This window comes from Sminthopsis crassicaudata, chromosome 4 (assembly GCF_048593235.1).
Source record: "Sminthopsis crassicaudata isolate SCR6 chromosome 4, ASM4859323v1, whole genome shotgun sequence".
In the NCBI taxonomy this organism is placed as follows: Eukaryota; Metazoa; Chordata; class Mammalia; order Dasyuromorphia; family Dasyuridae; genus Sminthopsis; species Sminthopsis crassicaudata.
In genome coordinates, this window is record NC_133620.1 from 449,154,173 (window position 1) to 449,168,808 (window position 14,636).

Here is a 14,636-nt window from a genome sequence, read left to right on the forward strand (position 1 = left end):
AAAGTGAGGCTGGTGGCCTTGTACAGCCCTCCTTCACTCCAGTCCAATTCATTTTCACATCTCCCCCTCACCTTCCTGATGTCATGAACTTCTTAGAGAATGAAGAACGAACAACAGCAACATCTGACACCCAGGACCCTACTCTCTTCCCCCATTCTCTCCCCTCTCTGGGTTTTTGTGGCACTCTCTCTCCTTGTTCTCTTTCTAACTTCTAGCTTCTCATTCTCCTCTGTGGTTCACCATGAAGGTCAAATCCCCTGCTTGTTTGGGGTTTTTATTTTTATTTTTCTAAATCTGAACTTAACAAACACGAAATAAGATAAACATTTCCATGTGAAGTCAACAAGTATTTATTATGTGTTCACTATATGTCAAGCCCTGAACTATACACAAGGGATACCAAAAAGGTACAAAAAGGCAATCTCAGATCTCAAGGAGCTCACAGTCTAATGGGGGAGGCAATATGCAAGCAGTTATGTACAAACAAAATGTAGACTGGAAAAAATGAAGATAATTAACAGAGGGGAAATGCTTCCTATAAATAGAGGAGGAAAAACTTCCTATAGAAGATAGAATTTTAGCAGGGACTTAAAAGAAGTTAGGGAAGCTAGGAAGTGGAGATGAGGAAGCAGAGAGTTCTCAGAATAGAATGAAAAAGTCCAAAGTTGGGAAATGGGGCATCTTGTTGAGGGAACAACAAGGAAGTTAGTATGCCCAGATCATACAGTGTCTGGGGAAGCATAAAGATGTAAGAAAAGAGAAAGATATGAAGGGACCAAACTTGGAAGGACTTTGAGATTCCTGGGGGTGATAGGGAGTCACTAAATAAATATGGAGATTATTGAATATGGGGGTGATATGGTTGGACTTGTGCTTTAATTATCAATCTATTAATAAATATTTATAAGCATCCACTATGGGCTAGGCACTGTTCTGAGTGCTCTGAGTACAAAGGAGAGTAAAAGACAGTCTCTGTTCTCAAGGAATTAACATTCTAAAGAGGAGACAACTTGAAAATAGCTATATACAAACAAATGGGGGGGTGAGAGGGAAAGAGGAACCAAGGACAGTTGCCAAAAAAAAAAAAAAAAAAAAAAAAAAAAAAAAAAAAAGGAAGAAAAAAGAAAAGAAAGCATAGAGCATCATTGAAGTATTTTTAAGAATGCATAGGAGAGAACCGAATATGCAAGCAGGACAACTTTGAAAGATACATATTGAACTTGAAAAACCATAATGGAGAGTCCCACTTTCACGGATGTGACTTTTCTGTTATACTATATGTAGAGAGATCTCTCTATCTATGTATCTATAAATATAGATAGGTAGATGTCTTCTTACTTGCCAAGTTAATGAGTTTTTCTCAGCCTTGATTTTCTTACTCTGCAATCTTTGGTTGTATTGATCACCTTTTTCTTCCTAATACTCTCTTCTCTCTAGGTTTTTCTAACACTACTCCATTTTGATGTGACTTCTCAGAATCTTTCTATATATACCTTTATCCAGATCATATCCATTAGGTTCAGGAGCATAGGAAGACTGTCCTTTTCCCTTTACACTATTTTACTCGCTGTTCTTATCAGCTCTCAATGATTCTACTATCATTTCTATGCAGATGATTCTCAGATCTATTTATTAAGTAGCTCTTATTCCTTTCTGAAGGCAGTTAGCTAGGTGATGAAGTGGATAGAGGACCAGGGCTATATGTCAGGAAGACTGATTTTTCTGAGTTCAAATTTTACTAGCTGTGTCACCCTGAACAAGTCACTTCACCCTGTTTGCCTCAGATTCCTCTTCAGTAAAATGAACTGGAGAAGGAAATGGCAAACCACCCCAGGATCTTTGTCAAGAAAACCCCAATGGGGCCATGAAAAGTTGGACACACTTAAACAAAAACAAAAATTTTCTCTCCTGACCTCCAATCTCCTATCTTTTATGCCTTACCATGCACTCTGTAATCCAGCAACACTCATCTCCTGGCTGTTTGTAAAGCAAGATACTCTATCTGGGCCTTGCCCCACTGCATGGAACTCCTTCCCTCTTTCTGCCTCCTGGTTTCCTAGGCTTCCTTCAAGTCTCAGTTAAATCCCACCTTCTACAGGAGGTCTTTCCTAGCCCCTTAAATTCTAATGCCTTTTCTCTGTTGATTATTTCAAATTGATCCTCTAACATACCTTGTGTATCATTCTGAAGGTAAGAAGAAGATTGGTGGAGCCGTGAATTGGTCCAATATTTCTGGAAAGAAAACTAGAATTATTCTAAGAAAGTACTACAGGATCCATACCTTTAGAATGATGTGTGGAGAAAAACAAGTAGGACAGTGTGAATGGGACTTGCTGGGTATATATCCCAAGTAGGTCAATGATAAAAATAAAGGTCCTGTATTATATTAAAACATTTGTATCAGCACTTCTCATAATAAATAAAAAACTGGAAATAAATTAGATATCCATCAAAATGGAGAATGACTAAACAAATTGCTTTTGGAATTCTTCAGTTCTATTAAATGCTATTGAAGATTTGTGTGTTATAAGAAACAAGGAATATGAAGAAGAGATGCACGAGAAGAGTCAGACTTATTTGACATGATACAAAGTGATGTAAGCAAAATCAGGAAAACAGTAGGCTCAATGACTAGAACAAATTAAAATAATAAAAAGAAATAAGCTGAATTCTATTTATATTGATTGAACTTAGTTCTCCTTTCTTTTTTTTTTTTTTTTTTTTTTTTTTTTAATTTGTAGCAACTGCTTCCATCTCATTCTGGAGTAGAACTGAGAGTACAACAGGGAATTAACCAATGAGTCCAGTCTTTCTAAGTATGTTCAACAATTGTGATTTCCAGGTGAACTTTGGAGCATGTGTAGACATTCTTGGTTCCAGTCTGCTAACCACATGGTGAGCAGGAATCTTTTGGATTGGCTGCTGCTCTGTTGATGGGTAAGATCAAAAGACCTTGTTCTTACTCTTTTAGTTTTGATTCTTTTGCTCTGACAGCATCTTGGGAAGAGACAATCTAATTACCTGTGAAATCTCGGGCAAGTCTTTGAACTTTCTCTGACTTTTAATTTCCTTACCAGTAAAACAGAGTCAAAGCCCCTTCTCTCACAAGTTGTTATGAGAATCCAATGAAATCCTGTGCATGGTAATGTTTTGAAAACCAAGCAGTGTTTGTTAGGGAAATTAAAAAAAAAGTGCTACTATTATTTTTAACCTAACAAATAGTATCTGAACTGTATCTGATCTGTACTGGAGGTCAGTGCCTAGCTTGGAACATCATTCTGGGAGCTAGCTGAAAGTCTCTTCCATTCTTCCACTTAGTGATGTTAAGACAGTTTGAGGAAATGTGCCAAGAATAATGCTGGGAATGAAGGGGGTCTGTAACTGTAGGGGGTAAGGAGAGAACCACAGAAACTAGTCAAGAAAGAGTCAAGCATCAGTGGGAAAGGCTCAAATGGGGATCAAAGGGCACTGGGATAGTTCACTGCTCAGGACACAAAGATGATTCATCTCCTATGTTTAGGAGAGGAAGTGGACAGAAATAAATTTCTTGAGAAATAGATGAGAAAGAAACCCTGAGGTATGAGAAGGGCTGGACAAACCAGGGAGACAATCATTTTTCCTCTGCCTGGGATACTAAATTCATGAAGTAAAATTTGTCTCAGAGGAAGCCAATGAATGGGATATGCTAGTAAATGTTTAACAAGAGGCATATTTTATTTTTATCTTTAATCAACATTATTAACATTTCCTCTTTCACTTATTTGAGTCTGGATAATCAATAAAGACTTGATTTATAGTTTTTGCTGCTTTCTGAAGTGTTTTTGCTCAACCTGAACATTCGATAATCAGCTCTCCAGAGAAGACTTGACCCAGCCCTTCATCATTCTCTGATGCTCCTTTTCCAATCAGACAGACAGACATAGGATCATTAATGTAGATATGGAAGGAAGTTTGGAATTGATTGAGTCCAACTCATTCTTTTTTTTTTTTTTTTTTACAAATTAGAGATCCAAGCCTCATATACTGAAAGTATCTTGTCATACAGGTAGTGACAGGGAATGAATTTAATCCCAGGTCCTCTGACTTCAATGCCTTTCCTCTCCTTTCCACATTCCCCTTTATAAAAGTGGTCCATCAAGAAATCATCTGCAACGTGTTCACTTGGAGGGATAAATGCACAATAAAATAGCTCTAACCATCTCTTCTACTGAGTTATTTCTTTGCATCTTAAGAGGTATCAAAATTCTAAGGTAATGTCTTAAAGTTCTGAGTGCAGAATTTCAGCTTTGTGCATTTTCCCTGTGCATTTTCAGTCTGGAAATCGTACCCCATGACGGTTGCCCTCTCACCCAATAAATAAGGCTCTGCCTCTGATCTTTGTCCTCTTTGCCCCAGTTCCTTACTTTTGGGATTGCTTCAGGCTGTAAAAACCTGAATTCAGTCCCAAAAGTTGAGTTTTGAGCTAGGAAACTTCATAAGAGGTATAAGGGAAGGAAGAGAAGATAGAGATCCCTGGTGGTAAAAAGCAAAACAAAACAAAACAAAAACAAAAAACAAAAATGAAAGAAAGAAAGAAAGAAAGGAAGAAAGAAAGAAAGAAAGGAAGAAAGAAAGAAAGAAAGAAAGAAAGAAAGAAAGAAAGAAAGAAAGAAAGAAAGAAAGAAAGAAAGAAAGAAAGAAAGAAGAAGAAGGGAGGGAGGGAGGGAGGGAGGGAGGGAGGAAGGAAGGAAGGAAGGAAGGAAGGAAGGAAGGAAGGAAAGGAAAGGAAGGAAAGGAAGGAAAGAAGGAAAGAAAAAGGAAGAAGGAAAGAAGGAAAGAAAAAGAAAGAAAATCTATTTTTGTGTATCAATACCAGCTCTGGATGCTTGTCTTGGTGGCCTGAGCCAACTTTGCTGAACCATCCAGTTCTCCATATGATCAGCCAGCAATTCTTTTCGCTCTGTGTAAAGCTAAGTGGATCGTTTCATAATCATAAAAGGTTCAAGAACTCAGTGCTCTAACCAGTGAGGATAATTAGCTCAATTCAGTTGAATTAAAAAACTGGAGATATCTACTAATCTGAAAGGTACTTTGGTAGCTGATAGGGATGCAAAAACATTCACTATTAGGGTAGCTAGATAGTGTAGTGGTTAGAGCCTTGGACTTGAATTCAGAAAAACCTGAGTTCAAATTTGACCTCGACTTAAGAGACTTTCTAGCTGTGTGAGCAAGTCACTTAACCCAGGATTGGCCCACACAAACATACACACACCACAAAAACAAAAAACAGAGAGAGAGAGAGAGAGAGAGAGAGAGAGAGAGAGAGAGAGAGAGAGAGAGAGAGAGAGAGAGAAACTGTTCTTGTTCTCAAGTAACAGTAGTTCTCCACATTTTTTCCAGACATCTGTGACTTTTGGAGTTTTCTTGGCAGTTCATTCTATTCTCAAGCAGCTACTGTTCTCAGTTGTTTTTCAGACATGTCTGATTTAAGGGGTTTTCTTAGCAATTCATATTCCTTTTTTGTTTGTTTTAATTTTTTCTCACTTAAAATTTTGTTATACATGTACATTCATTTAAAAAAAATACATTTCCTTAGGACTCACGTTGGAAAAGAAAAATCAGAACAGAAGGGAAAACCACAAGGAAAAAAAAAAACAGAAGAAAAAAAATTGAACATAGCATGTGAGGATTTACATTAAATCTCTATAGTTCTCTCTCTGCATGCAGATGGTGTTTTCCATCCAGTATTTACTGAGATTGCCTTGGATTATAAACTGCTGAAAAGAGCCAACACTTTCATAGTTGATCATCACACAATCTTGCTGTGTACAATGTATTCCCGAGTATGCTTGTTTCTTTCAGCATCAGTTCATGTAAATCTTTCCAGACCTTGCTAAAATCAGTTTGTTTCTCATTTTTATAGAATAATAATATTCCATTACTTTCATATACCATAACTTATTCAGCTATCCCCCAATGGATGGGTATCTACTCATTTTCCAATTCTTTGTCACCATAAAAGAGTTGCTACTTTGAAACATTTTTGCACATGTGGGTCCTTTTCTCTTCTTTATGATTTTTTTGGGATACAGACTCAGTAATGGCACTGTTGAATCAAAGGGTATGCACAATTTAATAGCTCTTTGGGCATAGCTCCAAATTGCTCTCCAGAATGGTTGGATCATTTCACAGGCAGTTCATTTTCCAATTCATATTACAGATGAGAAAACTGAGGCAAACAGGGTAAAGTGACTTGGTCAAGGTCACATAGTCAGTGTCTGAGACCAGATTTGAGTTCAACAAGATGAGTCTTCCTGACTCCAGGCACAGCCCTCTTATTCCCTGTGGCATTTAATTTGCCTAACTGTCCCTCATACTACACCAAAAGAAAAACATCACATAGATTAGGTTTGATTTAGGGGCTTACCTCAAGAGAGTCGGTTTCTTTCTTTGACTAGTTGTGTCACTTGGAATTGCTCCAACAAAGTACACTCTATGTAGCTTGAATCTAAATTTCTCTAAATATGGGCAAAGTCCTATATAAGCATTTAAGGTTTGATATGTGAAGTATAAGGCAGCTTTTATTTCAATTCACAGAAAGTACAAAAGATATATAGAATTCATAGGAACCCATTAAGCCTAGAAAACAAATAAATTACTCAAAATACCCATCAGCTTTCTTAGAAAGGGAGCAGACCTGAGGCATGATATTAGGACAACCCTTTGACATTCTGGTGAGTCACTCTTTCCTTAAAAGTCCTACACAGTATCCACAAGACTTCTATTACTTTCTTGTGCTTTGGATCCCCTGCCAGAAGATAGACCATATGTTGGGGTACTGATAGACAAACTATCCCTGTAAATGTTTGAGTAAATTTTTGCTTTTGATCTCCAAGTAGTATGTGCAAAAGCTATAGGGTTTTGTTCTCCAAGATTCTTATTCTCCAAAAATATTGCAGCAGGGAATTATCTTCTTTCTCTTTCCAACTCGGAAACTCAACCTTGGAATTATCCATGGGGTACTGCCTGAGAAAATCTCTCCATTTGGACTAGAAAGCTAGATTCTAGATAGGATCAGGTTTTCTTTTTAGGGAATTCAAAATCCCCTCCCCATCTCTTCTAACTCTGAACTTGGGTTTTAGAAGTATTGCCAGATTACGTGCAAGTGTATGTCCATTCATGCTTTGTTCTTCTATACAAGTTATCATTATTTGGTCCTGGAGGGATAAAAGGAAAAACGTTCTCCCTCCTACTGTCCACCACCAAAATTGCTATACTTCTAAAGAAGAAAAGAAGAAGTCTTGAAGAGACTAAAGGAGAGAAACAGAGACAGAGAAGAAGGAGAGAGAGAGAGAGAGAGAGAGGAAGAGAGAGAGAGAGAGAGAGAGAGAGAGAGAGAGAGAGAGAGAGAGACAGACAGACAGACAGACAGACAGACAGAGAGACACAGAGAGAGAGACACAGAGAGAGAGAGAGACAGAGAGACACAGACAGAAACACAGAGAGAGAGACAGAGAGACAGAGAGACACAGACAGAAACACAGAGAGAGACAGAGACAGAGAGAGACAGAGACAGAGAGACAGAGAGACAGAAAGACAGAGACAGAGAGACAGAGACAGAGAGCCAGAGAGAGAAAGATAGTCAGGGGGGAAGAAGAGACGGGAAGAATATCAGATTTTTGTCTTAGGGAGAGAGGAGGAAGAAGATGGAAAAGGAGGAGACAGAAACTGAGACAAGATAGAAACAGGGACAGAGAGAGAGAGAGAGAGAGAGAGAGAGACAAACAGAGAGAGAGACTTCATTATTTCTCTCAAATCAAATTTGAACATTGTATTGATCAACATTCTTAAGTCTTTCAAAGATGTTCACTTTTATAATGTCATTATAGTACAAATTGTCCTGATTTAAATCTCTTGACTCCGCATCACACAAATCTTCCTAGGTTTCTCTGAAATTGTCTCTTTCAATATTTATTATAGCACAGTAGCACTTAATTATATTCACATGTCACAACTTGTTCAGCCATTTCCCAGTAGATGGACATTGCCTTAGTTTCCAGTTCTTTGTCACCACAAAAAAAAAGAGCTGAGTAAAAATGTTTTCCTACATGCAGCATCTTTTCTTCTTTCTTTCTCCTCTTTAGAGCAAAGGTCTAGTAATGGTCTCCCAGCCAACAATTTTGGTAATGCCCGTAATGATCTGCATCTTAGATTGCTAATTGGACTGCCTACTCACTATGAGAGAGTGTCACTCAAATGCCTCCAAACCAAAGCCTTCATCCTATTATATCATCAAGTTGAAAGAGAGTTTTGTTATTTTTGTATTTAACTTTTTGTACTTACTGCTACCTCTGAGATGCAAGAGGATGGATTGATTCTCTACTGCTTGTGCTAATTTTGGATGATAATCAACACCAAGAAAACACAGATTCCCCCTTTACTATCCAAACATGAAACCATTGGTTACAACAAGTGGAGAAATTGTGATTGCTGTGGATAAGGTCACTTGCATTGACAGGATATTTTTCAGGGATGTCCACATAGATGGTGAGGTTGACACACAAATTGCCAGAGCTAGCTCAATATTTGGGAGGTTTTTGAAAGTGTCAGAGAGAAGAGGTATTAGACTATCTACCAAATATCTATGGGAGCCATTGTACTGAATTCATAGTTATATGCCTGTGAAACCTGCACCATGCCAGAAAATTGATCTGCTTCCATTTCAATTGTCTTGGGAAAATTCTGAAGATCACCTGGCAAGATAAGATGAGGTCTTCCTTGCACTAAAATGCCAAATATTCAAACACTTCTACCAAGACCACAACTCTGATGGGCTGATCATGTTGTTGGAATGTCAAATGTATGTTTATCTAAAAAACTGTTTTATAGAGAATTCTTTTTTCTATGTTATTAATCATTTTTATCAATTATAGCTAGTCAGTGATTAATAAAACAATGGTGATTTGGCCATCTCTCATGATCATGGTGGATCCTTTTTCTTAAAATTTTATTGATGCTCATAATTTTCTTTCCTTTTCTAGTTTATTTATTTTTAATACACATTGTTTTATGAATTATGTTGGGAGAGTAAAATCAGATCAAATGGGAAAAACCATGAGAGAGGGAAAAAAACAGAAAAAAGAAGTAAACATAGCATGTGTTGATTGACATTCAATCTCCATAGTCCTTTTTCTGCATACAGATGGCACTTTCTAGGCAAAGTTTATTGGGATCTCTTTGGATCACTGAAATACTGAGAAGAACCAAACCTTTCATACTTGATCATTGCACATTCACGCTGTTATTGTGTACAATGTATTCTTGGTTCTGCTTGTTTCCCTCAATATCAGTTCATGTAAATCTTTCCAGGCCTTTTTATAATCAGCTTATTCACCATTTTTTATAGAACAATAATATTCCATTTACAGAGAAGTCTAACAATGTTCACATGAAAATCAGAAGAAGCGGTACAAAGGCACTCTCAAAGTATCTCTGAAAAACTTTGATATTGATTGTGAGACAAAGGAGACACTGATCCAGGTCCACTGAGAATAATGTGCTACATCAAAGAAGGTGCTGGGATCTAAGAGCAAAGTAGAATCACAGTAACTTAAAGGGAAAATAAGATGCGCAAATCTAGAGATACCTCCATCTCAAATGTTCAAACATGATTTGTGCCTGAGTGTGGTAGAGCCTTTTGAACTTTTATTGGACAGATCAGCCACAAATGAACATACTGTATCTTGAACCCAACATTGTGATGTCATTGGTCCTCTTCAAGTTCAGAGAGTGAAAAATATACAATATTCCATTCCCATCATCCCACTTTCCTGCCAAGAAAGATGGCAGGGGCATTAAGTACTTTCTCCTTTGATACCAAATTTGATCATTATACAAAATTCAGCTTATTTTTTTGGTTCTTTCCATTTGTATTGTCATAGTTTTGCATATGGATTTCCTGGTGCTCCTTGCTTCATTTTGCATCAGTTCACATATACCTTCCCATTTCTCTAACTGGAATGACAGTCAGAGGCAACTGCTACTGCACCTCACATGGGCTCAGTGTACTCAATCCCACCTGCTCTGTACCCAGCCACTGGGTTGTATATATTCATCATTTGAGGAACTCAGCTGACTTCTCCTCAGGGGATCAGGGTTTCATTTTCACATTCATTGCCTACTCATGCAAACCCCCAACTACTCCAAGGAAAATTCTGGTTTTTGCAATAGACAAGGAGATCCTTCCCAAAAAGGGAAGGATCAGTAAGAAGGATATCCAATATACAAGTGTGAAGAACCATGAGATAGTTACTATTACTCATATATCACACTTTGTTTAATTATTTCCCAATCAATGGACACGTATTTTCTTTCCAGTTCTTTACAACTATAAAAATTGCTGCTATAAATATTTAGATATCTATGTGTTTTTTTTAATTTTATCCATACTCCTGAGAACTATATCTATCTCTGGATCAAAGAGTATGAACTTATTAGTGTCTTTTTTGGCATATTTTCAGACTGCTTTCAATTAACAGCTTATTTGCTTGTCTTTTTATAAGCCTCCTAGCAAACATTTAAGTTTATACTACATGCCCAGAAGACAATTAGGCTTAGTTCTAGAAGTATAAAGACAACAATAAAATAATACTGGCTTTCAATAAGCTTACTTGCATTATTGTAACACACAATGCTACATATTAACTAAGTGTATTAGTTTAAAAAGTGTATACTTTGGAGAGGAGGGAAACAAAATCTTTTTTATACAATAGCTTTTTATTTTCAAAATATATGCAAAACAGTTTCAACATTCACTCTTGCAAAACCTTGCATTTCAAATTTTTCTCCCTCCCTTCTCTCTGCCCCCTCCCCTAGACAGCAAATAAACCAATATATGCAGGGAAACAAAATTTTAAAGAAAAAGTTAACCTCTGAGTTGGAGTTTAATAGATGGGCAAAGATGGAGAAATGTGGGTGAGTATTAGAAATTTAAGAATAGTCTATGCTATTCAAAGTCTATACTAAACAAAGATGGGCTGGGAGCATATGGAGCATGTTCCGGTATGGAGGATTTTCTAAACTGTCTAAAATAGGGAGATGAGTAACAAAAGACAAACCTGGAAAAGTTAAATGCTGCCAGATTATGGTGATTCTTGAATTCCTGACAAAGGAACTTGAATGGTTTTTATTATCATTAAACATAATTCATGAACTTTAGTAATACCCAGCTTCATCTCAGTATAAGATTTTTAAATAATAGCTTTTTATTTTCAACATTCACCCATGCAAAACTTTGTGTTCTAAATTTTTCTCCCTCCCTTTCCTCCCACTCCAGACAGCAAGTAATCCAATATAGGTTAAACATGTGCAGTTCTTTCCTTCACTTATCAAGCTGCACAAGAAAAATCAGATCAAAAAGGGAAAAAAATGAGAAAGAAAAAAAATCAAGCAAAGAAACAACAAAAAAGGTGAAAATACTATGCTGTGATCCATATTCAGTCCCCATGATCCTCTTTCTGGATGTAGATGGCTTTCTCTATCACAAGGTTATTGGAATTGACCTGAATATAACTTTTTAAAAACAATTGCTGTCACCTAAGACTTTTAAAAAAAACTCATGGTACAGAGTCAGGAGGACTGATCCTGCTCCCTGGTAGGCTGCCTCCTAAGAAACAGGCACTGTCATAGATACAGAGGTAGAAGAGTTCCAAGTAGTTGAATAATGAATGTCGAACAGCTACTTAATTTAGGGCGAATGTTCACATTTTATAAGACAAAAAGCTAAGTGGAACAAGTGTAAATAAAAGGATTGGGATTGGGAGCAGTGATAGAATAACTTCATAGAATTTTAAGATAAAAAGATACCTCAGAACATAGAAGGATAGAGCTGGACATGATCTTACAATAGTGAAATTAGAACACTGTGACAAATTGTAAGATATAAATATAATGGAAAACTATAGTGTTGTGAGAAATGAAGATGGAAGGGAAGAGGAAAGGAAGAAAGGAAGGGAGGAAGGAGAAAGAAAGGAAAAAGGAAGGAAGGAGAAGGAAAAAGATCAAGAGAAAAGGAAGGAAAAGAGAGAAAGGAGAAAAAGAGAAGATAGTAAAGAAAAGAAGGAGATAGTAAGGAAGAGAAAAGAAGGAAAAAAGAAAGAAAATTAAGGAAAGAAAGAAGGGCAGAAAGGCAGGAATGAAGAAAGAAAAAAGGAAAAAGAGAAGGAAAGAAATGAAGAAAGAAGGTAGAAAGAAGCAAGGAAGAAAGAAAAGAAGGAAGAGGAGCAAGGGAAAAGAAAAAAGAGAGAAAGGAGGGAAAAGAGAAGAGAGGAAAGAAGAAAGATAGGAAGAGAGAAAAGAAGGAAAAAAGGAAGAGAAAAATGAAGGAAAGAAAGAAGAATAGGAAGACAGGAATGAAGAAAGAAAAATGGAAAAGAAGGAAAGAAATGAAGGAAGAAAATTAGAAAAAGGGAAGGAAATAAGTAAGAAAGGAAAAGAGAAAGAGAAGGAAGAATGGAGAGAGGGAGGAGAACTAGGAGAAGGAAAGGAAAATAAAGAAAGGACAAAAAAGAGGAGGGAGGAAAGAACAGAAGAAAGGAAGATAGGAATTATATTATATTAACACACTGGCTTCATCCAAACATTGTTTCTTATGTTGCCTAGTAGTTTATCATATCTCTGTCACAAGGTGGGCAGTATTCTTCATCAATCCTGAGGAACTGTGGCTGATTGTTTTATTGTTCAAAGTTTAAGTCTCCTGGAATTGCCTGTTTTTACAATCTTAATATTAAACTATAAATTCTTCTAGATACTGCTCATTTAACTCCACATCAGTTTCAAGATTTCTCTGAAACTGTCTCTTTCTTAATTTCTTAAAATGCAATAACATTTTACTAATCACTAAATCTATATCTTGAATTCAAATACCAGAGATCCTGAGCAGACTTAGAACAAGAGAAGTAGAAGAGCATGATAATACTAACAGCTAGCTTTTAGATAGCCGGGCAAGGTTTGTAAAATCATACAAAGTCATTACAAATCTATACAAATATTATCTTATTTTAAGCTCACAATAACCTTGGGATATAACCTGGGATATCCCCATTTTACATGTCTAATGTCAAATTTGAATTCAGGTGTTTCTGACTCCAGATCCTGAACTCTACCTTTTTACCTATCTCTAACTCTAGGTATTTAACAAAGTGATAACAAAAACAACAACAACAACAATAACAACAACAACAACAAAAACCAAAGTGATAACAACTCTGACGATTTGGAAGAAAATTTCAATTCCATTATGAATTAAATAAAAAATTATCCTGGTCAATTGAGAGTTCAAGGAATGAAGGCAGAACCTCACACTTAGCAGGTCTGTGTTAACAATAGAGAACATAGTGATAGAGACCTTAGGAAAAAGGCCAAAGTCTCTAGTGCATCTCAGTTTGATTGATTAAATTAGTGATTAGGAAAAAGGCCAAAGTCTCTAGTGCATCTCAGTTTGATTGATTAAATTAGTGATTAAGGTTAGGTAAGAAATGAGTTAAATATATTCACATCACTAAAATTCAAGTAATAAGACAATCAAAAGCCCCAAAGTTTCAGTGTTACAAGCTCAATGGATTTAATATGATTATGATTATCTGGCATTTGCAACTGATTCCTGCCATCAAATCCAAGGATTCTCTGCTTTTTCCACTAACGATCAGTCACCTCTAATTTCTAAGCAGGGATGGGAATTTAATCTAGGTTCTGTTAACATTTTGTAAGGGAATTTGTTCTTCAAAATACATGATCTCATCATGGGAAAATGGCGATAAGGAGTTATTTAACTGTAAAAACGAAGCCTCACAGACTGTCCCACAAGATGAGCAGACGTGGATGGCCTGTGATGTGCAGATACCATGACATTATCTCCCCAGACCCAAACCCACGCCACTATCACTTTTTCAGGCACTATCACCCTTGCAGCCTCTCACAACCTCAAACCCACCATTACTCTTCACTTTCCCTTGCTTTTCATAGTCAATCAGTTTCTACATCTTTACCAATTTCAGACCACATTTCCACTCTCCCTCCTTTTCTCTCCATTCACCCAAACACTACCCACAAGTTCAGGTCCTCATCGTCTCTTCCTGGACACAATTTTTTCCATTTGTTCTCTTGGTTTAAAGGTTCTCAAACTACGGCCCGCGGGCCACATGTGCCCGCTGAGGACGTTTATGCGGCCCCCGGGTTATGGCAAATGGGCTGCGGGGCGGAGACAGAGCGGGAGCTTTTGTTTTTACTATCGTCTGGCCCTCCAGCAGTCTGAGGGACAGGGAACCGGCCCCTATTTATAAAGTTTGGGGATCGCTGCAAGACTTGAGGGACATTACGGTCTTGATTTTCCACTATCTGTGCCCTTGGACTGGATTCCATCATTATGTTCCTTGGAAACCTCTTCAACGTGAAACTCATCCTCCTCAAGATTACATCACATTCAGACCTCTGCAGAATTGCCAAATATAGTCCCGGAGCCACATGCATTCCGGGATGCTTCTGAGTTCGCTCACAACCAGATTCAAGTATCTTTGGGAAATATTTAACAAAATAAATCAAATGTAGTAAAAAAAAAAAAAAAAAAAAAAAAAGTGATATTACATTTTGTCTCAGAACCA